Genomic DNA, 25921 nt, shown 5'->3' with positions numbered 1-25921 from the left:
TGACTCCACTTTAAGTTTATCGATTATCTCTAGCCCCAGAATTTGAATTTTAAATTAGTTGATTATTATTATAAAAATATTGCATATATTGTCTTATCGATATTATCCTTCAAACAAATATTCTTCAAGAAGAAAAAAAAGAAATAACTTTTTTTTTTTTAATATTGACTGATTTTGTGATGTTTTCTTTCTCCAATATGTATGTTTACTTTATTAATATATGTAAGTAAACTTTTATTTGATTTTGTAAACTCTTTTTGTTATTTAGATAAACATAAACGTGTATCCTATTTATTACATTTTATTTTGAAAAGAATTTCGTTTTATTTCAAATCTAGCTACAACGTTTCAAAGAACTATACTTATAGGATTTTAAATGTGAAAGAGTTTTATAGTTATATGGAGTATTTTTTTTTACTAGAGGCGAAGTAGTATTTAAATAATTAGAAAAATAACAAAAGTTCCTAACTTGATTGCATATGATCATTAACCGAATTAAGTATGAATAACATGATAAAAAAAAAGATAAATTTTAATTTTTAATTAAAATTCGAATTTTAGAACTTTATCTATAAATTCAAAATTATTCTTTTAATTCAAATCCATATATATATATATATATATATATATATAATATATATATATATATTTACCTAAAATAGTCAAATATAGAATAAAGTTACCATATACTATTGAGTATTTATTAGCTTTGCCACTGGCTTAACCATAATGTCAATTATATATGGTAACTTTCTTGCTTTAATATATATAATATATATTATATATATATATATATATATTATATATATATATATATAGATGTTATTACGATATCTTGTTTTAAGTTTTAATGAGTATCTATTTTCTATTTAAATGGTAGCATAAATTACAATTTCATTTAGTAACCAAAAATACGCCATCGTTTCACACATTAACGTGTGAGTAAGATATTATGTTTTTCCCAGTTGCTTGTTTGGATGGTTGTTTTTTTGGTAACTAAATATTTTATTCATCACCAAGTATCTATACAAACAAGTAGCTTACTAACACAGTTAGCTATTCGTGTACTGTTCTACTACTAATGCTATCTAGAATCTAAATGCCATGAAACTATTTCTCTAACTTTTGCCGGTGTTCTCACACTACCAAACACAAGCAATATCTCTAGCTATTGATTCCACTATTTCTATACATTTTTTCAAATATTCTCATGTTTCTTTCTATCCAAATGCTATGAACAAATTCCGTGTATATCATCTTGAATATCTGTGCAGTTTGAGTTCTCCCTTTTGCTCTACTAATGATCTCCAATTGATGTTGTTGCCATCCCCTTGCATTCATCGCTTTTTCCATGTGTCCATTGAATATCGATTTTCCTTGTTTGGATGGTTACATGTCATTTTATAATGTATCTTATCATATTATTTTATATTGTACTATATTATTTTGATTAATATAATATTTGAATATATTTATATTATTTTACGTCCATTTCAAGATGTCAGCACAACAAACGAATAGTTAATAAAACTTGTAACTATTAAAAAAAAAGGATACGAGGTAAATTTAAAAAAGGTAAAGCGAAATGATTAAAAATAAAATTATTTAAAAATAAATATGGATCTTTATATTATTTATGGGTGATGTTATAAAGTCAATACCACACAAGAGGGGGAGGGGGTGATTTGTGTGGTACCTAATTTTCGCGTTAGAAGAACCTGGTTCTTCTAAGTGTTCTAACTACAGCAGTTTGCGGAATCATAAATGCTGGAAGTAAAGTGCACAGAGATTTTTACGTGGAAAAACACCTGGCTTCAAAAGGTGAAAAAACCACGACCTACTACTTCAGTAGGATTTTCCCAAACTCCACTAAATTACTGAGCCAAAAACTGCATTTACAAAACCTTTTGTAAACCTAAGGATAAATTCTAATCCAGTGTAGCACACAGCCTCAACTGTTGCGACACTTTCAAGTTAACTCTAACTTGAATACTCAATATACCTATTACAATTGCTTCTATGAAAGCTGAAAGGTACAATATGAAAACCTACTACAATTGAACTAGACTTAGAATAAACACAATGATGAAACTGGTTCTTCTATCTTAGTTCATGTAGCTTCAGACGTGCACACTGCTTATCTCGCATATGTTTGCTTGCAAATCAGACTTGATCTTTTTGCTCTCAAATATGTTTAACTTCTGCTTATGTGCAATCACCTGTAAAAAGAACAATCGTTATATTTATAGAGTTAGTAATCAGAGTTTGATAAAGAACTCGAATTGTGAGCCATTGACAATTGGAGTCCAAGAACAACTCTAACTCCTAATCCATTTCCTTGATCCAGATATAATCTCTTTCATAAGGAGACTTCAACTCCTTATCCTGTATGCAATCTTTTCGATCAATTCAGAAGATATTGTTGCTGATCCTTGAAATTATCTTCTTCACGCGTATGTCACATGTGCAAGCATATCAACACTATGTCTCACATGATGGACCTGGTTTCATGACTGAGTTCATTTTGTCAACTCCAAACTTCATCATGAACTTGGGCCAACAAATTCCCCCTTTTTGATGATGACAAACTCTGTGTCTTTTATTGATCAGAGACCCTGTGGAACTCAGCATAATTTTCACATTTTAATTTAACTTATCATTAAGGACCAGGTTTAATCAGGTTATAAACATCACATTTTTCAGAATACAAAGTAAAGCACAATATCTCTTCCCCCTTTTGGCATCATCGAAAAGTTGCATTTAATTAGAATCCCAGATGTTAATTATTACTCATGGCCACTGGGGCAACTGCAAGTGAAATCATGATTTAGTTAATCAAATAATCGGCTTCACAGAAATTTAACTATTAAGATCAGAAGTTTCATAGAACAAGAGAAAACAAAGCACATTGTCATTGATTAGGAGATGTTTCTACAAAACATACCAACAAAAAGAAAAAACAAACATCCACCATGAGCAAAAAAACAGAGAAAAGTCCCGAATCTGGGTCACTGAAGGAGTTTTTAAATTGGTTCTAGGGCTTGGAGGAACTAGAGGGTTGGGATGAAGAAGATTAAGCATTGTTTGGAGCATCCCTTCACTCTTTTCTTTTTCCCTTTGCTAGCTCATCTTTTGAGGCCATTTCTTTTTCACTTTTTCATTCAGCAATGCGAGCCTGGAGCCTAACAATTTCTGCATCTTTTGTTCCCATTCTAGAACCAATGCCCTAACTTTGCTGTTCACAGGAGTTCTCACGATGAACCAGGTTTCAACTGGGGTTACACTTTAGTCAGATAATCAACAAGCCTGCAGAGTTTGATTCAAAGTGCTCTTTGCTGGAGGCCATCTCCCACTTCTTCAATGGCATATCTAACTTGGCCCAAGACAGTTGCAGTATAACCCTAAGGAAGTTGGCATGGGCCTTGGAGCCATTTATCACTCTATCCAGCAGCTTGACAATGAAACTAGGGCAGTTAATCTGCTTTCCTGTCACAGACACTCCAGAAGGACCAGGTCCATATAATTTGCAGTGTGCCTTTTCTCTCTGTCTTGCAGGCAGACACTTGTTCACAAATTCAAATAGCACCTTGTGCTCAGGCTTCATCTCACTCTTTTGCACAAACCTAGCCTCAGGCACTTGCTTTCAGCAGACTTGTATCACAAAGAAATTCCGGGTAATTTGGAGAGCAGAAGGGAAGAGAATCTAGACAAAGGCCACCTTTGCCTAGTATAATCATCATATCCCTCACAGGGTATGTCTAGAAATCTTTCCCAACTTAGGCTGCATCAAACTTGCACCCTCTACTCCTTCTCACCAGGCTTGTTAACAACCCATTTCACCACTGTGGCATTCGCCATAAACTCTATCAGTTCCTTTCTTGCAAGCCTTGCCATCCAGTTGAAGAAACCATGTCTTTCCAACCTGTGCTTCCAGTGCATCAACCAATCTTTTCATGCCTGCGCTCCTCCAGGTCTTTTCAGAATTCTTCCTTTCAATATTTTTCTTTTCCAAAAAGGATAAACTGTCTTGCTTCTTTCTCAGATTCCTCTTCTTCTTCTTCTTCTCCACTCTAAGCTTTCTTCTTCTTCAGGAATTTAACTGTTTTCCTTATGCGACTTCTTTTTTTTCTTCTTCTTTCTTTTCTTTTCTTCTTTTTTTTGTCTTTTCTTTTTTTTTTTTTTTTGTTTTTTTTCTTTTTTTTTTTTTTTGTTCTTTTTTTTTTTTTTTCTTTTTTTTTTTTCTTTTTTCTTTTTTTTTTTTTTTTTTTTTTTTTTATTTTTTCTGTTCTTTTCTTTTTTTTATTTTTTTTTTTTTTCTTTTTTTTTTCTTTTTTTTTCTTTTTTTTTTTTTTTTTTTTTTTTTTTTTTTTTCTTTTTTTTTTTTTTTTTTCTTTCTCTCTTTTTTTTTTTTTTTCTTTTTGTCTTTTTTTTTTTTTTTTTTCTTTTTCTTTTTTTTTTTTTTTTTTTTTTTTTTTTTTTTTTTTTTTTTTTTTTTCTTTTTTTACTTTTTTTTTTTTCTTTTTGCCAGGGAGGGTTTCAAGCAGAGGATAGATTCTTGAAGACTTCTGGTAGAAGTCTGGGCATTCTTCTTAGGTTTAGGAGTGTGAACCTCCTCAGTTGTTACCTCTCTCCTGATGGACCATTCCATCTCTTCTCCTCTTCTTCTGCAGCCACAGAACTTTCCAGAAGTTTAGCTTTTCCCTTTTCTTTGTTCTTTTTTTCTTGCTTGCCTCTAAGGCTTTCTGTAACTCAGCCTCGCTTTGCCTTACCCTGCTTCTGGTAGCTTTCACCTTTTGGTCTGAAGGGACAGTTAGACTTAGAAGATGACACCTTGCTCTTCTTTTTTGGCTTAGAGTCAGTTGGGGCCTTTTGGAGAAGAAGCTTTGCGCTTTCTTGGGTCATAGCTTTTCTCCAAACTTTCTTCAGAATGTCAGCCAAGGTTTCTTCCACAAATGAACTAGGTCCATCTTGTTGTTCACTCAAGTTCACAAGACCTTCAGCAGCTTCTCCAGATTCACTTCCCCCTGGCTTGTTGCCACTCTCCTCAATTCCTCCACAAATTGCAAGAATTTCACCTTTCTTTTTCTTTCCCTTCCTCTTCGAATTTCTCCCTCATTACATTCTCTCACAGATCCCACTAACACAAACCTATTCATCTACTTTCTCCACTACATCAGAAAAAACATAGCAATTATTTACCTCTTTAGGAGTTTCTTGATTTTTGTCTGATTCAGTAGACCCACGTTCTTCTCCATCGGCTTGCAGAGACAAAAGCTTCAGACTCAGAACTTGAGTCAGATGATTTCTTTTTCAGAGCTTCCCCCTCTTTGACTTGCTTTCAATTTTTCGTTGAGAGCTGTTCTCAAAGCACCAGTTAGCAACAGTCTTTCTAGCCAACATTTTCTGCCTGCGGAATCTTGGTTTAGGGTTGTCGCTTAGGAGGTACAGATGAAGATGTATTAGGAGATACTGGTGGGGGTGTTTAAAGGATTTTCTTTGAGAGTTAGTCATGGTGGAGAATTTCTGGAGGATTTTTTAGGAATTTTGAAAGAATTTTGGAGAGATGGAGATGATCAGGGGTTTAACACTTAATGATGGTTATGGAGTGTAGTAGGAATATGTGGAGTGTATTTAAAGTAGAGTACGATTGGGTGCAGTAATGGCAGTTTTTGCCAGAGGTCAATCAGGAGTTCTAATTCTCATTAGGACTCCGGTCTTTAAGAGGTAATTGATCGACGCTAGTTTTAAGGAGATTAATCCCGTTTATTAGTTCAAAGAGAATGAAACTGGTTCAATGCACAACGGTTAGTTTTTAGGAGTTTGGTTAGGATAGGACTTCTGCTCATAATTGGAATATTTATTTTTTTAATTGTGCCAAAGTATTTAGAAACATACCTGACCTTTTTCTCATGAGCATATACTGATGAACCAGGTTCTTCAAGTAGAACTCCTCTTGATTATGCCTCATATATCAGAATAGAAAAAGAACTTTGTAAGAGATCAATGAATTAATAAAACACACGTACAGGAGTATACTGATTAGAGTATGAGACCTGAGTAAGAATTAGTCTAGATATTTACATTAAAATCAGAACTTCTAACCAAAAATGTTTTTTTTACATTTTTTTTTCATTTTTTTTCATTGCATTCTGAACCTGGTTCCTTTTAGGTGATCTTAATCATCCCTAGTTCCAAACCTGTTCTTTCAAAGTTTTATTCCTATTCAGTGCTTTTGGTGAGATGTCAGCTATTTGTTTATCAGTAGCACAGAATTCTATTGAGATTAATCCTTTCTCATAATTATCTCTCAAGAAGTGGTGTCTAACATCTATGTGCTTTTGGTCCTTTTATGATGAACAGGTTCTTTGTCATACTTATAGCATAGTGTTATCACAGGAATATTGGTATGCATCCCACCTCTATAACCAAAGTCTACTAATTGTTGTTGATCCACAGTAGGATGAGCCACAACAAGAAGCTGCAGCCACATACTCAGCTTCAGCAGTAGATAGGGCTTACTGAATTTGTTTCTTTGGTAGCCCATGAATATAAGACATGAACCAAGAAAGTGAGCCATACCTGAGGTGCCTTTTCTATCCACTAGGAAACCTGCATAGTCAGCATCAGATAACCTCACTAGATCGAAATTACTACCTTGGGGTACCAAGGCACAATTTCAGTAGTCCCCTTCAGGATATCTCAATATCCTCTTGACAGCAGTCAAGTGAGACTCTTTAGGATTAGCTTGAAAACGAGCACAAAGTCTACACTAAAAACAATGTCAGGTCTGCTAGCAGTAAGATACAAGAGTGAACCAATCATACCCCTATACAACTTTGATCAACTGATGAACCAGGTTCATCAATATCTAATTTAGTGGCAGTTAATAGGTGTATCTATTTCTTTTAGAGTCTTCCATTTTGAACTTCTTGATTAGTTCTTTTGTTATACTTCTACTGATGATCATAGTTCATTTGACTTTGTTGATCTGCAAGCCTAGGAAGAAATTTAGTTCGCCCATCACTCATTTCAAACTACTTCCCATTAATTTGCAAGTCCTTCTTCAAGCCTATCTGTAGTGGCCCCAAAATTTCATCATCAACATATATTGTACAACAAGAAGATCTTTACCTTTTTCCCTTAGGAAACAAAGTCTGTAATTTTACTCTATTTTTAACCATGCTCCAGAAAGGAATTTTGACAATCTTTCATACCAAGCTTCTTGGGGCTTGCTTGAGACCATAAGAGGCTTTATCTAAGCTTGTATACATGATCAGGACATTCTTTACTTTCGAATCCAGGAGGTGTCTCACAAAACACTTTTTCTTTGAGATAGCCATTTAGGAAGGACTTTGACATCCATTTGATGAAGAGTGAATTCCGTTATGTGCTGCAAAGGCTATGAGGAGTCTAATTGCTTCAAGTTAGCCACTGGAGCAAAAAGTCTCATCATAAATCAATGCCTTCCTCTTGACTATAGCCTTGAAACCACCAAACTTGCCTTATTTCTTGTAACTGTTCCATCTTCATCTAGTTTGTTCCTGAAGACCCATTTTGTCCCCAATGACTGACCTGTCTTTGGTTTTGGACTAAGTGCCAAGACTTGGCTTCTTTTCAAACTGATTGAAGCTCATCTTGCATAGCATTGACCCAATCTACATCTTGTAGAGCTTCACTCACATTTTAGGTTCAATGAAGGGAACAGAAAAGCATCAAATGCACAACAGGTTCTTCAGTTGTGATCTTGTCTTGACTCCAGATGTTTGGATCATTGATGATGTTCTCAAAATGGGGTGAGAACTCAGGGTACTTGTATTGATTTTCCCCACCATCTGGTTCCTGCTAGATCTCTCCTTCATAGTTATGCTGCAGAGGAACAGGTTCAGGTACAGGTTCCTTCAGATTGGTTCCCCCTGTCAGGTCTTGCCCTGGGTGAGAGGACCTGTTCCATCACCTGCTCCTTCCTTTGATGCCCACTTTTACTTGTGCTGTGGCTTCAGTCAATTGTCTCACCAGTCCAATGGCTTTCATCTTCATGTTCCCGTCTCTCGGAAAGAGTGTTAGATTCATTAAACACAACATGTACACTCTCTTCAACACATTAGAGTTCTTTTATTAAACACTTTGATAGCCTTTGACTATGTGAAGAATATCCCATGGATACTCCTCATCACTTCTGGGATCAAAATTACCTAGGAGTCTTTGCCATTATTGTGCACATAGCACTTACAAACCAAAAGCCCTAAGATGGGATTATGTTTGGTTTTTCCCCTTTAAGTAACTCATAGGGAGTTTTTCTCTACATGAGGTCTAGTCATGCATCTATTTATTATATAACAAGCAGTGTTTATAGCCTCTGCCCAGAAGCTATGAGTAGTTTACTGGAAAGTAGCATGGTCCTTGCCATATCCTCAAGGTCCTGTTCTTCTTTCAACTACCCCATTTTGCTGAGGAGTCCTAGGGGCAGAAAAATTATGATCTATTCCATTTTCATCACAAAAATTTAGCAAATTGTGCATTTTCAAATTCAGTTCCATGATCAGATCTAATGGATGCAAGTTGATTTCCTAATTGGTTTTCTGGGTTTTTCTAATAAAAGCAGTGAACATTTCAAATGCTTCATCTTTAGAAGTTTAGAAACAATACCAGGTAAATCTAGAATAATCATCAACAAAAGCACCATTACATATCTTTTACCACCTCTGCTCATGTTCTCATTGGACCACAAAGATCCATATGAACCAGTTCCAACGTCTTGGACGTACTTACCATTTTCTTTAGTTTTGAAGGATGACCTTACCTGCTTCCCCCTGCACATGCCTCACAAAACTTTGTCTTCCTTGAACTTGATATTAAGGTAACCCTATCACCAAGTCCTTGGAGACTAATTTGTTTAACTGATTTAGCAGACTGGCATGGCCAAGTCTTTTGTGCCAAAGGAGGGATCATTAATTAACACACTCAAGCAAGTTAGTTATTTTCAGAGAGAGTTGACAGATCTACAATGTAAATATTGTTAACTCTCCTTCCCTGCAAAACAATCTTGTCAGTAGTAAGGCTAATCACAAAACATTTTGTGGAAGTGAAAGCCACAAGGTTAACCTCTGTCACACAGTTGTGACACACTTATCAGCTATATTTTAAGCGCATCTATCAAATAGACATTCTCAATGGAATGAGAGTCTGTCTTTCCTACCTTTCCAACACCAATGATCTCAACCTTTCTTTCCATTTCCAAAGGAGACATTACCTCCTTTTAGGTTTCTCAAGTGAAAGGAACTGGTTCTTGTTTACCAGTCATATGTTTTGAGCAACCACTATCCATGTACCATATTTGGCTACTTCCCCTTCACTTTGTCCTGCAAAACAAAATCATGGGTTAGTCTTAGGAACCAAACTAGTTGGTCCCTTTCTATGGGAAAAAGGATGCAATTAAAATTTTTCTTTTGCCAACCACGCAGGTTTTGTGCTTTTCTTGAACAAAGGCTTTGTTCTTTTGACTAGCCTTTTCTCTTGCATACATTCATTTTTGTTAATGGCCAGTATTACCACAGTATGTGCAGATCCTTATTCTCAGGAAGTGTTGAGATTTACTTGTTTTTGGGGATCCCATTTTGGAGCTTGTGTCCCAAATCCAAGTCCTCTCTTGTTGCTACATTGATTTCTTGCAGCCAGGAGGAGTGCATCGGAAGCACTTGTTCCATTTTGCATGTTCTGTCTAGTTCATGCTTTACCTTTACCTAAATCTTCCTTTTAAGGACTTAATTCAATTCATCTTTCTTGTACAGTCATCTTCTCGATTTTTCCCTTAGATTTTCTTTCTAGGGTGAGAGCATGATATTGATCAGCCCTTTCTTTGCTTGTCCCTAATTTCAGTTTAATATTTTCAGAATCTAAGTTCTAGGGAATCTTATTTTCAAGTTGGATATGCCACCCAACCCCATGGTTCTTAAACTCAGTATTTGTGTTATCACTCTCATCAGCCCTAGACTCTAACCTTTGATCCATTTTTCTTCTAGGATAACACATTCCTGAGACAGAACACCCTTTCTGCACTGTTTATTATTCAACTCATCTATGAAAATCCATCAGCAGATCAGCCAGTTTTTCAACTTAGACAGGAACTTAATTTTTTCTTTTAAGGTTGTAGAATACTTACCTCCTGTTTCATCTTCTGATTCTCCGATGGCCATTAGAGCCTTGATCCCTCCTCAGCTTCATCTTCAGCAGTCCTCATCTGATGTTCTCCCAAGCAGCAAACCATAGCCTTAGTTGAACCTTTGTTTCTTTTTGGTTGAACCTTGTTCCCTTCTTCTGTTTCTTCTTTCAGCTCTTTCTTTCTTCCATTCAATCTCCCATTGAGGGCAGTTTCTGACTGTGGTGATCAGTCTTCCCACATTGTAAAACACCCCTCATTGGTATTGTTCTCTCAGGAGCCCTTCGGTTTGTCGAATGTTGTTCCTTCTTTGAAGCACCCTTTCTCTAATTAAGATATTTTCTTATGAATCTCTGGTATCATACCATTTTCATCATCTTCAAGATCCTGATCCTTTCTGAAATTCTGAGAGCCAAACTTCTTTCTTTCTTTGGAGAATCACAATCTCTCTCTGTTCCCAGGTGGTGCACTCATGTTGATCTTTTCCTAAGGTGTTAACCTCTTCAAGGATAACCTGCTATGATACCAATTGATGTTATAAACGTCAATACCACACAAGAGGGGGGGGGGTGATTTGTGTGGTACCTAATTTTCGCGTTAGAAGAACCTGGTTCTTCTAAGTGTTCTAACTACAGCAGTTTGCGGAATAATAAATGCTGGAAGTAAAGTGCACAGAGATTTTTACGTGGAAAACACCTGGGTTAAAAGGTGAAAAAACTACGACCTACTACTCAGTAGGATTTTCCCAAACTCCACTAAAATCACTGAGCCAAAAACTGCATTTACAAAACTTTTTGTAAACCTAAGGATTAACTCTAATCCCAGTGTAGCACACAGCCTCAACTGTTGCGACACTTTCAAGTTAACTCTAACTTGAATACTCAATATACCTATTACAATTGCTTCTATGAAAGCTGAAAGGTACAATATGAAAACCTACTACAATTGAACTAGACTTAGAATAAACACAATGATGAAACTGGTTCTTCTATCTTAGTTCATGTAGCTTCAGACGTGCACACTTGTATCTCGCATATGTTTGCTTGCAAATCAGACTTGATCTTTTTGCTCTCAAATATGCTTAACTTCTGCTTATGTGCAATCACCTGTAAAAGAGAACAATCGTTATATTTATAGAATTAGTAATCAAAGTTTGATAAGACTCGAATTGTGGATCCTTTGACATTCGAGTCCAAGACAACTCTAACTCCTAATCCATTTCCTTGATCCGGTATATAATTCNTGTTTTAGGCATATAGGGTTCTTATGATTCAATATGGTTCATAGCTTGTTAGATGCACTCTCATTTTGCATTTTTATTTGCTTTTGATCCGTTTGAAGGCATTAGCTAGAATATTCTCTGTTTGTTCACATTGTAGACATTCAGTACTTTAAGGGTGGAAATTGAATGATTAGAAACTTAAGGAGTCTCAAGGGAAGGGTAAATTAGGGAATAGGGTTCAGGGAATTTTTCCTAATTGCCTAAGAAATCCCTAGAAGTTTCTAGCAAGGGCCTTTGTTTAATTTTTAGATGCTAGCTTGATAAAGAAGTCACAAAATGAGGGACTTAAAGGCAAAATAAAATCTGAAAAGTGCCCTAATCTTTGCCTATAAAAGGCAGTGTACCCTGCCTTGCAGAACAAGTTTGGAGCTCTGAAAAAATCCCCCCACGCTCATAAGCATTTCATCAGCTCAAATTTGAATTTTAAATTCAAAAACTCCTCTTAGATCTTAGTTTCCTCCAAAAACAAAAAAAAAAAATAAAAAAAAAAACAACAGAAAACTCCAAAATATACTGTTACATTGAGATTCTAGATTGATTGCAAGTTTAGCTGTTTAATCCGAGTTCCTAGTGCACCTGGATTCAATGTCAAGTCATTTGGGGTTTATTCAAGCTATTGTTGGGTGTTTTTAGCTGCTGAAATTTCAGAAGGTCTCCTGGGTTTAATGTCGAGTTCATTTGGGTTATTGTTGTTATAAACGTCAATACCACACAAGAGGGGGGGGGGTGATTTGTGTGGTACCTAATTTTCGCGTTAGAAGAACCTGGTTCTTCTAAGTGTTCTAACTACAGCAGTTTGCGAAATAATAAATACTGAAAGTAAAGTGCACAGAGATTTTTACGTGAAAAACACCTGGCTCAAAAGGTGAAAAAACCACGACCTACTACTCAGTAGGATTTTCCCAAACTCCACTAAAATCACTGAGCCAAAAACTGCATTTATAAAACTTTTTGTAAACCTAAGGATTAACTCTAATCCAAGTGTAGCACACAGCCTCAACTGTTGCGACACTTTCAAGTTAACTCTAACTTGAATACTCAATATACCTATTACAATTGCTTCTATGAAAGCTGAAAGGTACAATATGAAAACCTACTACAATTGAACTAGACTTAGAATAAACACAATGATGAAACTGGTTCTTCTATCTTAGTTCATGTAGCTTCAGACGTGCACACTTGTATCTCGCATATGTTTGCTTGCAAATCAGACTTGATCTTTTTGCTCTCAAATATGCTTAACTTCTGCTTATGTGCAATCACCTGTAAAAGAGAACAATCGTTATATTTATAGAATTAGTAATCAGAGTTTGATAAGAACTCGAATTGTGGATCCTTTGACAATTCGAGTCCAAGAACAACTCTAACTCCTAATCCATTTCCTTGATTCGGATATAATTTTCTTTTCATAAGGAGACTTCAACTCCTTATCCTGTATGCAATCTTTTCGATCAATTCAGAAGATATTGTTGCTGATCCTTGAAACTTATCTTCTTCACGCGTATGTCACATGTGCAAGCATATCAACATTGTGTCTCACATGATGGACCTGGTTCATGACTGAGTTCATTTTGTCAATCTTCAAAACTTCATCTGAACTTGGGCCAACAATGGGTTAACCCGTTTGTATCCGTATTAAATATGGGTCGGATTGAATATTTTATCTATTTTTATCATTTATTTTTAAACCGCCCATATCTAACTTGACCCGTCCGGTTGCCACCCTAGACATACACATTTTGTCTCAATTATATGACACTTCTCTTTTCAAATGTTCCATAATTACTTCATTTCTATACACTTTCAAGATTCCACATTCATTAATTATTCTAACTTTTGCTATGATATTTCCATTTCGACTAGCTATTATTTTTAATATTTTCTTGCCCTATCAAGATTAGCATATTAAAGTTAATTTCAAAGCAAATAATGTCAAATAAAATGAAAAAACGAATGAGTAGTTTGTTAGATTACTAATTAAATATCAAATGCTAAAAAGATATTTATGGTCATTTTGCACTAGGAGGCTGTCAAGGATATATCAACACCTATAATTAGCCAACTTAACCATAGTTAGAATGGTGGCTATTAGTATAGTCTGTACAACTAGCAAGTAGTTAGTCCGTTAGAGTAGTTGCATAAATATAAACAGTAGGCTTCCATTTGTACTGTACAGAAAATAAAAGAATCGAAATTTCTCTAAATCACTTCTTCTCTTCTCTCTTCGACATTGATTTCTCTTCTCAAGCTGCACGTCAATGGTAAATTCATTAGAGTCTCTCTATATTATAAGAAGGCAAAACGGTCTCGTAGCCACATAAACTTGTACCCATTTTTCATCCCGGTAAACAAACATTTATCTTTCCCATTTGAACACCTCTACTTGATGAACTAAGTATTACTAAATACATCTAACCTTTTACCAGGCCTATAGAGCAATAATATATGTGAATTACTAATTAAATATCAAATGCTAAAAAGACATTTATGGTCATCTTGCACTAGGAGGTTGTCAATGATATATCAACACCAATAATTAGCTAACTTAACCATATTTAGAATGGTGGTTATTAGTATAGTCAGTACAACTGACAAGTAGTTAGTCGGTTAGAGTAGTTGTATAAATATACACAGTAGGCTTCCATTTGTACTGTACAGAAAATAACAGAATCAAAATTTCTCTAAATCATTTCTTCTTTTCTCTCTTCAACATTGATTTCTCTTCTCAAGCAGCATGTCAATGATAAATTCATTAGAGGCTCTCTATATTATAAGTAGGTAAAACGGCCTCGTAGCCACTTAATCTTGTACCTATTTTTTATCCAGATAAACAAATATTTATCTTTCCTATTTGAACACCTCTACTTGATGAACCAAGTATTACTAGATACCTCTGACCATTGACCAAGCCTATATGACAATAATATATGTGATGTGGCAATAGTGTGTGCATATCATGCAAATTAGACGCCCGATTTTGCTTTACAAATAGAAAATAAAAACTTTACAAATACCCATCTGACAACCGATTCCCTTTACTACTCTTTCTTCTGCCCCCTCCCCTCCTCTCATCTCCTCCCTTTCTTTATCCCCCCATCACGTGGTCCTCTCTCTTCTTCTTTTGCTTTTTAATCTCCATTAAAAGCTTCCAAGATCTTCACCGTACAACAATGAGGCATCCATTTTCCATTTCGAATAAATCAACGAGTTAACTTCCCAAATATATTCTAGATCTAATACCCTATGTCTTCTTGTTAGATTTCTGCCATTGAAGATCATATTTGAGAGAAGAAAATGTCGGTTCTTCATTAACTGAAAATGAACCCTTGTACAAATATTTATAACTAAGTATCTACTAATTAGTTAACACTATGCTAAATAACGAATGACCACCTCTAACTTCTAATATGTACAAATTGACCCATATACTAACTAATGTATATACACATCACTCCAACACTCCCCCTCAAACTGGAGGGTGTAAAATGTTTAACACTTCAAGCTTGCCAAGTAGGTAGTGATGCTGCCCCGAGCTCAATCCTTTAGTCAACAAATCTGCTTGTTGGTCCTTAGTGTGCACATACTTAGTCTCTAGAAGTCCTTGTTTGATCTTCTCTCGGATGAAATGAAAATTAATTTCAATATGCTTGGTTCTCTCATGAAATATGGGGTTTGCTGCTATTTGCATTGCAGCTTTATTGTCAGCATAAAGAGGAACTGATTTTTGCAATGTGATTCCTAAGTCATGGAAAAGTCCAGTTAGCCACACAATCTTTGCAACTGCAGATGCCATACTTCTATATATTCTGCTTCTGTACTGCTCCTGGACATTGTATGTTGCTTCTTTGATTTCCAGGATATCAAAGAACTACCAAATTTCACTACAATAGCCACTAACTGATCTTCTAGTGACAGGGTAGGCTGTCCAGTCTGAGTCACAAAATCCCATCAGTGTGTCTTTTGGTTTCCTGTGCATTAGGACTCCCAGTGCCAGGTGCTGCCTTTAAATACCTGACCACCCTAAGTGCTGCATCCACGTGGGACTTCTTTGGGGCTTGCATAAACTAACTAAGGGTCTGCACAACATAGCTTATGTCTGATCGAGTAACTGTCAGATACAGAAGCTTGCCTATGAGTTTTTGATATCCTGTGACATCTACCATAGGATCATCAACCTGCATTCCAACTCCTTTATAATACTCCATTGAAGTTAGTTTTTGATTGATCTCCAATGGTGTAACTGCAGGCTTTGCTCTACTCAACCCTAACTCTGAAATCAACTCCAAACTATACTTTCTTTGATTCAACTGAATGCGCTGTTGTGATCTCAAAACTTCTATTCCCAAGAAGTATCTCAATTCCCCTAGATCTTTAGCCTTAAATTGCTGATGCATAACCTTCTTGGCTTCATCAATCATGGTACTGCTGCTACTAGTAATGAGTAGATCATCGACATATATGAGAATTATGACAATGTCTTTTCCAGATCTCTTGGTGAACATGGAGTAATCAAAAGCACTCTAATGGAAACCTGCATTCAACAGTGCTTCTGTAAGCTTCAGGTTCCACTGCCTTGAAGCTTGTTTAAGTCCATAAAAGGACTTTAGTAATCTGCACACCTTTGTCTCCCCTGATGTCGCCCAAATTCACACCACTGATTCGGTTTGTGAAGCGGTTGACACAATTATTATTACCTAACATGAGTCGGGGTCGATTCCACAAAGAGATTATACCGGATTAGGAATATATCTTGACTAAGTGTATGATGTGCCCAAAATGCACTTCCACATGTTTGATTATTTCTTTCTACTTCTAATGATTATGCTAATGTTTGCAAAGGAAAAGCTAGAGAACGATATTTTTGGCGTTGTTGTTTTTCAAGTTTATAAAAGATCTAGGGTCGTGACTTTCACCTAGGTGGTTACCTAACGGATTGTAGGCTCTAGGGCAAGTTTGATTTGTTGGGGTGTAATATAACAAGCACACGCAATTACCCACTCGATACCTCTCGATAGTTAGAGTGGTTTTCCCCAATTTGATTTTCTCAAGTCTGAATGGGTAATTTACCAAGCAAGTTATAAATGCTCAAGTTAGGTCTTACTATCTCTAGATTCAACCCTTTAATTGGGGTTGTCAATTTCTTGTGTTCACACCAATTCCTTTTTAGCCAACTTTTCCTAGACTTTATCTCTCTTTCTCAAGTAGAAACTAAGTCAATTAGCCATGAATCAATGTTTGCAACCATCATTTCTTAAATTCAAGCAGGAGCTAAGCTAAATATCACTAACCCAATCACAAACAAGACCTAAATCAAATGCCCATTAGGTACCCACACTAGGGTTGGGTCACAACCCTAGCTAAGAAATTAGCTACTCATAGAGAAAAATGAAGAAACTAAAGGAGAAAATAAGATTAAATTCATAATAGATGATAAAGGGAAGAAAATCCAATGTTAAAATGATAAACAATTACAAAGACTCAAAGCAGTGAAGGAAAAACGACTATCTATTTTCAGATGTTCAAAACATGCCCTAATTTTGACAAAAAGGACTATTTATACACAGGTAAAATTATCGGACAAAATTGTCCCTACGGAGGTTCTGCGGCCGCACAATTCTTTGTGCGGTCTGCACTTTGATGTTGGCTTGACAGGATGGACTTCTGCGGCCGCAAAATTCTGTGTTGCGGCCGCACTTCTTCAGATTCTGCGGACCGCACATTTATGAGTGCGGCCGCACTCTTGAGCTCGAGCTTTGACATGAGAGACTTCTGCAGACCACACATTTCTGAGTGCAGCCGTACTTTTGATTTTGCGGCCGCACAATAATGGTGCGTTCCGCACTTCTTCATGGACCAAAATCACATCTCTCTGAACCACATCTTCTGCGGCCGCACAATAATTATGCGGTCCGCACTTTGCAAAGAAAATCTATCAGAGGTCTCTTTATGCTCTACGGCCGCACACAAAGTTGTGCGGTCTGCATTTTGCTCTTTTTTGTTATGTTTTAGTCCTTGTCCGAAATTACTCCTTCTTGAGTTGATTTTTCTCTCTTTGGCTCATTTTCCAATAATCCTGCAACTAAGAACTTTTTATCAGTTCTCGGGAATACGTTTAAGCATTTTTGAGCTAAGCGAAAGTAAAAGGGTGCAAATAAGTAGTCAAAATCCCTACTTATCAACTTTCCCAAACATAAGCTATTGCTTGTCCTCAAGCAAATAAGGTAATTCCCACCTCCACAGGAAAAGATCTATTTCAACTAGCCTAAGGTGAATCAAACACACATCAATTGGGACCAACAATTACCCGCAATACTTATGAATTATCAACAAGGTAATGATTTGACTTTTCAAGTACAATTGTTCAAATATGACACTAGGGCATCAAGAGTTGACTCTATTCATCAAGGAAGCTCGCTCTTTCATGTAGGTCATTGTGGATCCCAAACTCCTCCTCCTCTACTCTACGGAGGCATATCTCACTTAAGAATGTAGAACTCAATTCAAGGGTTTGTGAGAAGTTCGCTCATCTTTCTCAAAAGAATATCACAAGTACGGCTCTAGGTACCATATGCTTGCCCCTTATGCAAATCACCACTAATGTAAGTCACTCGGCTTGAAATCACGTAGGTCTTTTTCGGAATGTAATGAAGGCTTATTGGACAAGGGTATGAAATGTTGGAATAGGAACGGGTTCACTTTTTCTTAAGCACTCCATTTTTCTCTTTTTGGCTCATGTTTTGCCGAATCTTTGAGTAATTATCTTTTTTCTCGGGGGAACTAGAGAGACTTAACATCACTCTTTCTCGGACATGATGTCATTTTCTCCTTCTTTGTTTTCTCCATGCTTTGAATCATTGCTTTTCTTTGAATTCCTTCAACTCTTCACTTTATTCAATTTCTTTTGCTCATTCTTTCTTTTCCTTTGCCTATCCTTTTCTTCATTTATTTTCATTTTGTGCCTTCTTACCACTTTCAACCTCCTCATCTCTCCCCCAAACTTAAGTTTTAGTCAATTACTTCTCAAGAGTGATAAGGAAAGCTAGGGTGCCAAGAGAGGGTAATTACAAAACGGGTAAGGGCTTGTAACGTGGCTATCAAATGAGAAAGGTCTTAGGCTCAAATGGGTTCACTAGGGATAGCAACATTGGTGGAACATGGATAATTTCAAGCGGGTCAAGGAGAGCCTACAATCACTTATCAAGCCAAGCAAAACTTAGAATTTTGCCTAGAAACGCATTCGGGGAAAGTTCTAGACCATTCGCACGGGTACTTGGACTTGTAACAAAAATCTCACTTCCCACACAATTGGATTGTTAAAGAGGATAGAGTCGAGGCCCACAACAACCCTATTCAAGATTGAAAATCATTAATGGTTCAACTAAACCACTTGATGATTGCTCAAGTCAACACAAGAGTCTAAAGGTCACTAATTAAAGCTATTTCTTGCTAAGAACTTGTTTTTTTACCATAAGACCGTAGTTAAATGTGTTGGTACCAAGTAAAGCATGCTTGACCCTTTTATTCATTAATACTACTGCTTTTACCTAAAAATCAAAAATAGACTCAATCCCTTAATAAGGTTGTCACGCCATCCATCGTTGGGAAGAGCAACCCGGTTCACACAAAACCCACCTTTGGAAAGAACCATGGCATTAAGAAAACCAAAGGCTTATTGCTCACTTAAACATAAAAAAGAAGCTATTAATGTAAATAATAAGTTATACTACTAAGAAAAACAAACTAAAGAAGCTATGAAATAAACTACTGAAAGTAAGAAAAATGAGTATGCAAACCGAGGGGAATAGAATAAATACATCAAAAGAGAGGGAGGAATATAAACATAATGAAGATAGAATAAAGATAAAAGAAAAAGAGTATTAAATTTATTACAAGCTAATGTCATATCAAATCAATCAAAATAGACCCGGGTTGATGAGTATTCCCGCCTGTCACGCGGGTGGCCCGGGTTTGATCCCCGACAATGGCGCCAAAACTTGATGTCGGCCAAATTCACACCACTGATTGGGATTGTGAAGCGGTCAATGCAATTATAATTACCCAATGTCAGTCTGGGTCGATTCCACAGAGAGCTTATATTGGATTAGGTATATATCTAGACTAAGTGTATGATGTGCCCAAAATGCACTTTCACATGTTTGGTTCTTTCTTTCTACTTCTAATGATTATGCTAATGTTTGCAAATGAAAATATAGAGAACGATATTTTTGGTGTTGTTGTTTTTCAAGTTTATAAAAGATCTAGGGTCGTGACTTCCACCTAGGTGGTTACCTAATGGATTGTAAGCTCTAGGGCAAGTTTGATTGGTTAGGCTGTAATGTCACGACCCATTTCCGAAAATAGGTCGTGATGGCGCCCAATACCATTATCGAGCAAGACAACGCGAAAAATGTAATTTAGTTCTCAGTTTTATTTTTTTTACCCAAAGTAAGCATAGAAATTCATAAAGCTCAATCAAATCAGAAATGAACAATAATATGCAAAAATAGTTATACAACCCCCAAAATGATAGTCTACTGATGTGTGTGCCAAGACCTGGTGTCACAAGTAATGGGCAACTAGTAGAATATACAAAATAATAAAACTATCCTACTATCTGAAAGAACAGACAGCAAAGTAAGGAAAAGACTCCATCAAGCTGTTGAACGTCTTAGGAAGGGAGCAGCTCACCGTGGAAGTCTCAAGCTTTGAATCAGGGGTGCGCGCCAAACTGATAGCGAGATGTACCTGCCTAAGATCATGTACAATTAAGTACAGAAGTGTAGTATGAGTACATAAACAATATGTAACCAGTAAGTATCCCGTCCAATCTCGAAGAAGTAGAGACGAGAAGTCGACTTGACACTTACTAGGGTCAAATAATATAATAGAGTGTTCTGCTACGCATGATAGTTACAAATAATCAACAGTGTGTAGCAAAAGGTAGTAGGTCATGTTCTTAACAATTTACAGTTAACCGTATACATTTCAAGTATTTGGAAGAACAAGTCATGGATAAGATTTCACATATATATATGTCATGCGCACATTATGCCGAGGTCGACGGCCCGATCCAACAGAAAAATAACCGTGCACTGCCAGAGGGTCGAATGGCGCGAACCATAGATGCATCTATTTCTACCGATGCGATCGGCCCGATCCACAAATATCAATTTATTTCAAGGAAACACATGAATGCGCAATTATTTCCAAGTAAATTCATACAAGTGTCCAACAAGTGTATACATTCGCTTATTTCTTTTTCAAGTCTCTAGCATATCCTAAGTGATCACATTAGCAAGAAAATATAGAGACCGTTACGAATATAGCATGATACGGGCCCTAAACTACCCAGACAATTAACATAATAGTAGCTACGCATGGACTCTCGTCACCTAGTGCGTATGTAGCCCCCGCATTTAATAGCAAATTACTCAATTATTATACCTATGGGACAATTCCCTCTTACAAGGTTAGAAAGGAGACTCACCTCGCTCCAAAGTATACTTCCAATGCCAAGAACGAGCCCAAACACTCAATTTGGAGCCGAACGATCCAAAACTAGTTAAATGAGGTAGAAACTAATCAATATAAGCTCACAAGATNGAGGAAGCCTGGATAGCTGGTGGGCGGTATGAACTCTCTGGCATAGCACTGAAATAAGGATCAGAAGAACCCTGAGGACCTGAATATCCACCGGAGGAACCCTGAATAGCTGGTGGGCGATGAGAACTCTCTGGCATGGCACTGAAATAGGGACGGGCTGGAGCACCCCGAGCAGGTGGTGGTGCTGAATATGGGGGCCTGCTGGGCTGTCCCCTCCCAAACTGGCCTCTGCCCCTAGCTGGAACACCTCTGAACTCTCCGGAGAACCTAGCCCTCTTATCCTGCTGCATCTGCTCCCTACCCCTCAGATGGTAGCCCTCAATCCTCTGAGCAATCTCCACTACTAACTGACACCATCTGCGGGCCCTGCCCTCTAGCTGAAAAGTAGTGAAGTGAACCCCATGCGACTCCAATATCCTCATGTTGTGCAGTCTGTCCTTGCACCTATCAATGAAATCCTGAGCATCCTCATGGCGCTCACCCCCGAAGACAGGAGGGTGAAGTCTAGTCCATCTATCCAACAGCTTCTGCGGGTCACCATTCGCAGCTGGTCTGGGCTCGGGTATCGCTGCAGCAACTGGCTAAGCTCCATCTGTGGGTAGAGCGCCCGGAGTCTGATACACTGCAGCTGCGTGTCCAGGAGCCTGAGCAGTAGGGGTCTTTGCTCCCCCTCCTCCCTGTGATGTAGCTGGATCTGCTGGAAATAAACCAGCCTAAGTCATAGTGTCCATGAACCGCAATATATGGCCATGACCTCCTGGAAGCCCGGTGCTGTCATAAAATCCGCCGGGGTAGGCTCGGCTGCGGGCACCTCGCCCTACTCCTCAATAATAGGGTCTCCCGCAGGATCTGCTGGTGGTGCTACTAGGACAGCTCTAGGACGCCCTCGTCCCCTTCCTCGGGCCGGTGCCCTCCCCCGGCCTCTGCCTCGGCCTCTAGTAGCTGGGGGAGCAGCCCCTCCCGAGTCCGGAACATCAACCGTGCGTGATCTCACCATCTGTGAGAGAGTAAAGAAGGAAACTTAAAATACTAACCACTGCACGAGAGGAAACGAATAAAGAGTAATTTTCCTAAAACCCTATATAGCATGATACGGGCCCTAGACTACCCGGACAATTAACATAATAGTAGCTACGCACGGACTCTTGTCACCTAGTGCGTACGTAGCCCCCGCATTTAATAGCAAATTACACAATTGTTATACCTATGGGGACGATTTCCTCTTACAAGGTTAAAGGAGACTCACCTCGCTCCAAAGTATACTTCCAATGCCAAGAACGAGCCCAAACCCTCAATTTGGAGCCGAACGATACAAAAATAGTTAAATGAGGTAGGAGCTAATCAATAGAAGCTCACAAGATCATATTCTAGCCATTTAAGTAATTTCCCGACCCTTAACACGAGTTTCCCAAAATCCGACCCCCGGCCAACATGCCCAGATTCTGAAATTTTGCAAAGGAAGTTGTTATCTACAACCTAAGGATCAACAATATATGATTTCTAATTCATTTCATAACTAATTTCGTGGTAAAATCTAAGTTTTATTAAAACCCTAGGCCTAGCTCTAACCCCATGATTTTACCTAAAATCCTAGTGTTTAATCTACCTAAACACAAGTGTTAAACTAAGAATGGGTGGATTAAGCTTACCTCAAGATGCCAAGTAGAAGCCCTCTCTCAAAAGCTCCCAAAATCGCCCAATCGAGTAGTGAAATATGGCAAAAATGGACTTAGGGTCCGTAATAAATGAACTCACTGCCTCAGCGATTTCCGCATCTGCGGTCAGGGGACCGCATCTGCGAAATGGACTAAAAGGGCTGGGACCGCTTCTGCGGTCCTGAGGCCGCTTCTGCGGTTCGAGAGCCGCTTCTGCTGTTTGGCCTGGCCTTCCCTGGGGCCGCATCTGCGGTCTCGCACCTGCGGTCCACCAACCTCAGGTGCGGTTATGATAGAAGCAGCAGCTTCAACACTTCTCAAAATTTTAACTTCACTCGACCCTCGTCCGATTGACGCTCAGGGATCCCGGGCCCCACTCGAACATACGGACAAGTCTGAAATTACGAGACGGACCTACTCGAACCTTCGGAACGCCCGAAACAACGCTAAATCTAAGGATCACGCCCTAAAACCAAATGAATCAAACTTATGAACTTCAAGTTCTTAATTTTCCTCCAACGAGGCAAAATGCCCTAAAACTACTCGGATTGACACCAAATTTTGCGGGTAGGTCTTAAATGATATTTTGGACCTGTACCGGGCTTCGAAACCAACATACGAACCTGATACCCATGAAATCAATCATTAGTTAGTTTCTTTAAATCCTTAATATTTCAAATTAACAATTTCTAATAAAAATTCATTACTCGGGCTAGGGACCTCGGAATTCAATTTCGGGCACACGCTCAGTTCTCATATTTTCCTCCGGACCCTCCGAAACCGTCAAAGCACGAATCCGGGACCGTTTGCACAAAATCTTGAACAAAGTCAAACTTAGCCGTTTAAGAAAATCCTAAAGAGTCAATTGTGCATAATTCAATCCAAGCTCTTCCAAATCCCGAACCAACCATCCCCGCAGGTGGTATATTTGTTAAAGCAAGCACGGAGAGTGCTATTTGGAGGAACGGGGTTCTAAAAAGGTAAACAACCAGTCGGGACATTACATGTAATATAGCAATCACACGTAATTACCCACTCGATACCTCTCAGCAGTTAGAGTGGTTTTTCCCAATTTGGCTTTCTCAACTCCAAATGGGTAATTCACCAAATAAGTGATAAATGCTCAAGTCGGGTCTTACTATCTCTAGATTCAACCCTTTAATTGGGGCTATCAATTTCTTGAGTTCACCCCAATACCTTGTTAGCCAAGTTTTCCTAGACTTAATCTCTCTTTCTCAAGTAGAGACTAAATCAATTAGGCACAAATCAATGGTTGCAACCATTCATTCTTAAATTCAAGCAAGAGCTAGGCTAAATATCACTAATCCAATCACAAACAAGCCCTAAATCAAACACCCATTAGGTACCCATACTACGATTGGGTCACAACCCTAGCTAAGAAATTAGCTAATCATAGAGAAAATTTAAGAAACTAAAGAAGAAAATAAGATTAAACTCATAATAGATGATAAGGGGAAGAAAATCCAATGTTAAAATAATAAACTATACAAAGTTACCCAAAACAGTAAAGGAAAAACGGCTATCTATTTTTAGATGTTCAAAACTTGCCCTAATTTTGACAAAAAAGACTATTTATACACAGCTGAATTTATCGGACAAAATTGCCCCTGCGGAGGTTCTGTGGCCGCACAATCTTGTATGCGGTCTGCACTTTGATGTTGGCTTTACAGGATGGACTTCTGCGGCCGCACAATTCTGGGTTGCGGCTGCACTTCTTCTGATTCTGCGGACCGCGCATTATGAGTGCGGCCGCACTCTTGAGCTCGAGCTTTGACATGAGAGGCTTCTGCAGACCGCACATTTTTTAGTGCGGCCGCACAATAATGGTGCGGTCCGCACTTCTTCATGGACCAAAATCACATCTCTCGGAACATCATCTTCAGGGCCTGCACAATATTAGTGTGGTCCGCACTTTGCAAAGAAAATCTATCAGAGGTCTCTTCATGCTCTGCGGCTACACACAAAATTGTGCGGTCCGCACTTTGCTCTTTTTTGCTTTGTTTCAGTCCTTGTCCAAAATTACTCCTTCTTGAGTTGATTTTCATCTCTTTGGCTCATTTTCCAATAATCCTTCAGGTAAGCACATTTTATCAGTTCTTGGGAATACCTTTAAGCATTTTTGAGCTAAAACGACAGTAAAAGGGTGTAAATAAGGAGTCAAAATCCATACTTATCACTTTATGATCTCCTTTTTGACTACCTCTTGCATTGCTTCATTTAGCCTCCATTGATGTTCAACAGAGGGTTTGGCACCCTCCTCCAAAATAATCTTGTGCATGCAAATGGCGGGGCTTATGCCCTGAATATCTGCCAATGTCCATCCAATTGCTCTCTTCCTTCTTACTATTTTTATCTCTTTGCCACAAGTCGTGCTTCGAATCTTTGTACTTCTCCATTTGACTTATACTTGATCTTGTAAACCCATTTTGAACCAATTGTAGATTTCCCAGCAGGTAAAGGAACTACCTCCCAAGTCCTGTTATCCTCCAAAGCCTTCACTTCTTGTTGCATTGTTTATATCCACCTCTTGTCTTTTACTGCTTCTTTGAATGAATTAGGCTCCATCATCACTGAGAATGCATGCAAATAATCTTTATACTTCCAAGTGACCTTGTCATATGATAGGTAGTGAGAGAGAGAACAGGTACATTGTGAGGACTTTGGCATCATTGGTGGATGTTTGACTCTAGTAGATTGCCTAATGTCTGTAGTGGAAGGTCCATCAGATGTTGGCATTCATTGTAGGATAGGAGCAATCAGGTTTTCTTCAGCAGAACTTTTTGATTCCTTAGCTAGGCTTTCAGGTGTTGTGGATACAAGTTCTCCTTCCAACTCTTGTCCTTCATTGGCTGCAGGCTGGTCTGCTGAATTCTCACTTGTAGGCTCTGTTGTTTGATCCAAGGAGGCAATCAGATCATGTATTTCAGCTGCTTGATCATTCTCTTCAGGATTGTATGCTTCTGCAACAGGTCTGTTACACTGCTGTAAACACAAAAAATCTTCTAGGTTCTGCTTCACTATGTGTGGATCAATCTGCAGTTGTGATTCTATGAAAGGAAACATGGATTCTCTGAATGTGACATCTCTGCTAACAAAAAAACAGTTAGTTTCTAAATCCAGTAGCCTATGAGCCCGTTTGGATTAGATGAAAAAAAGTAGCTTTTAAGTACAAGTGCTTAAAAGCAGCTTTTATGTGCTGGAGCT

This window comes from Nicotiana attenuata, unplaced genomic scaffold, assembly GCF_001879085.1.
Source record: "Nicotiana attenuata strain UT unplaced genomic scaffold, NIATTr2, whole genome shotgun sequence".
NCBI lineage: Eukaryota > Viridiplantae > Streptophyta > Magnoliopsida > Solanales > Solanaceae > Nicotiana > Nicotiana attenuata.
This window is presented reverse-complemented; position numbering follows the sequence as displayed.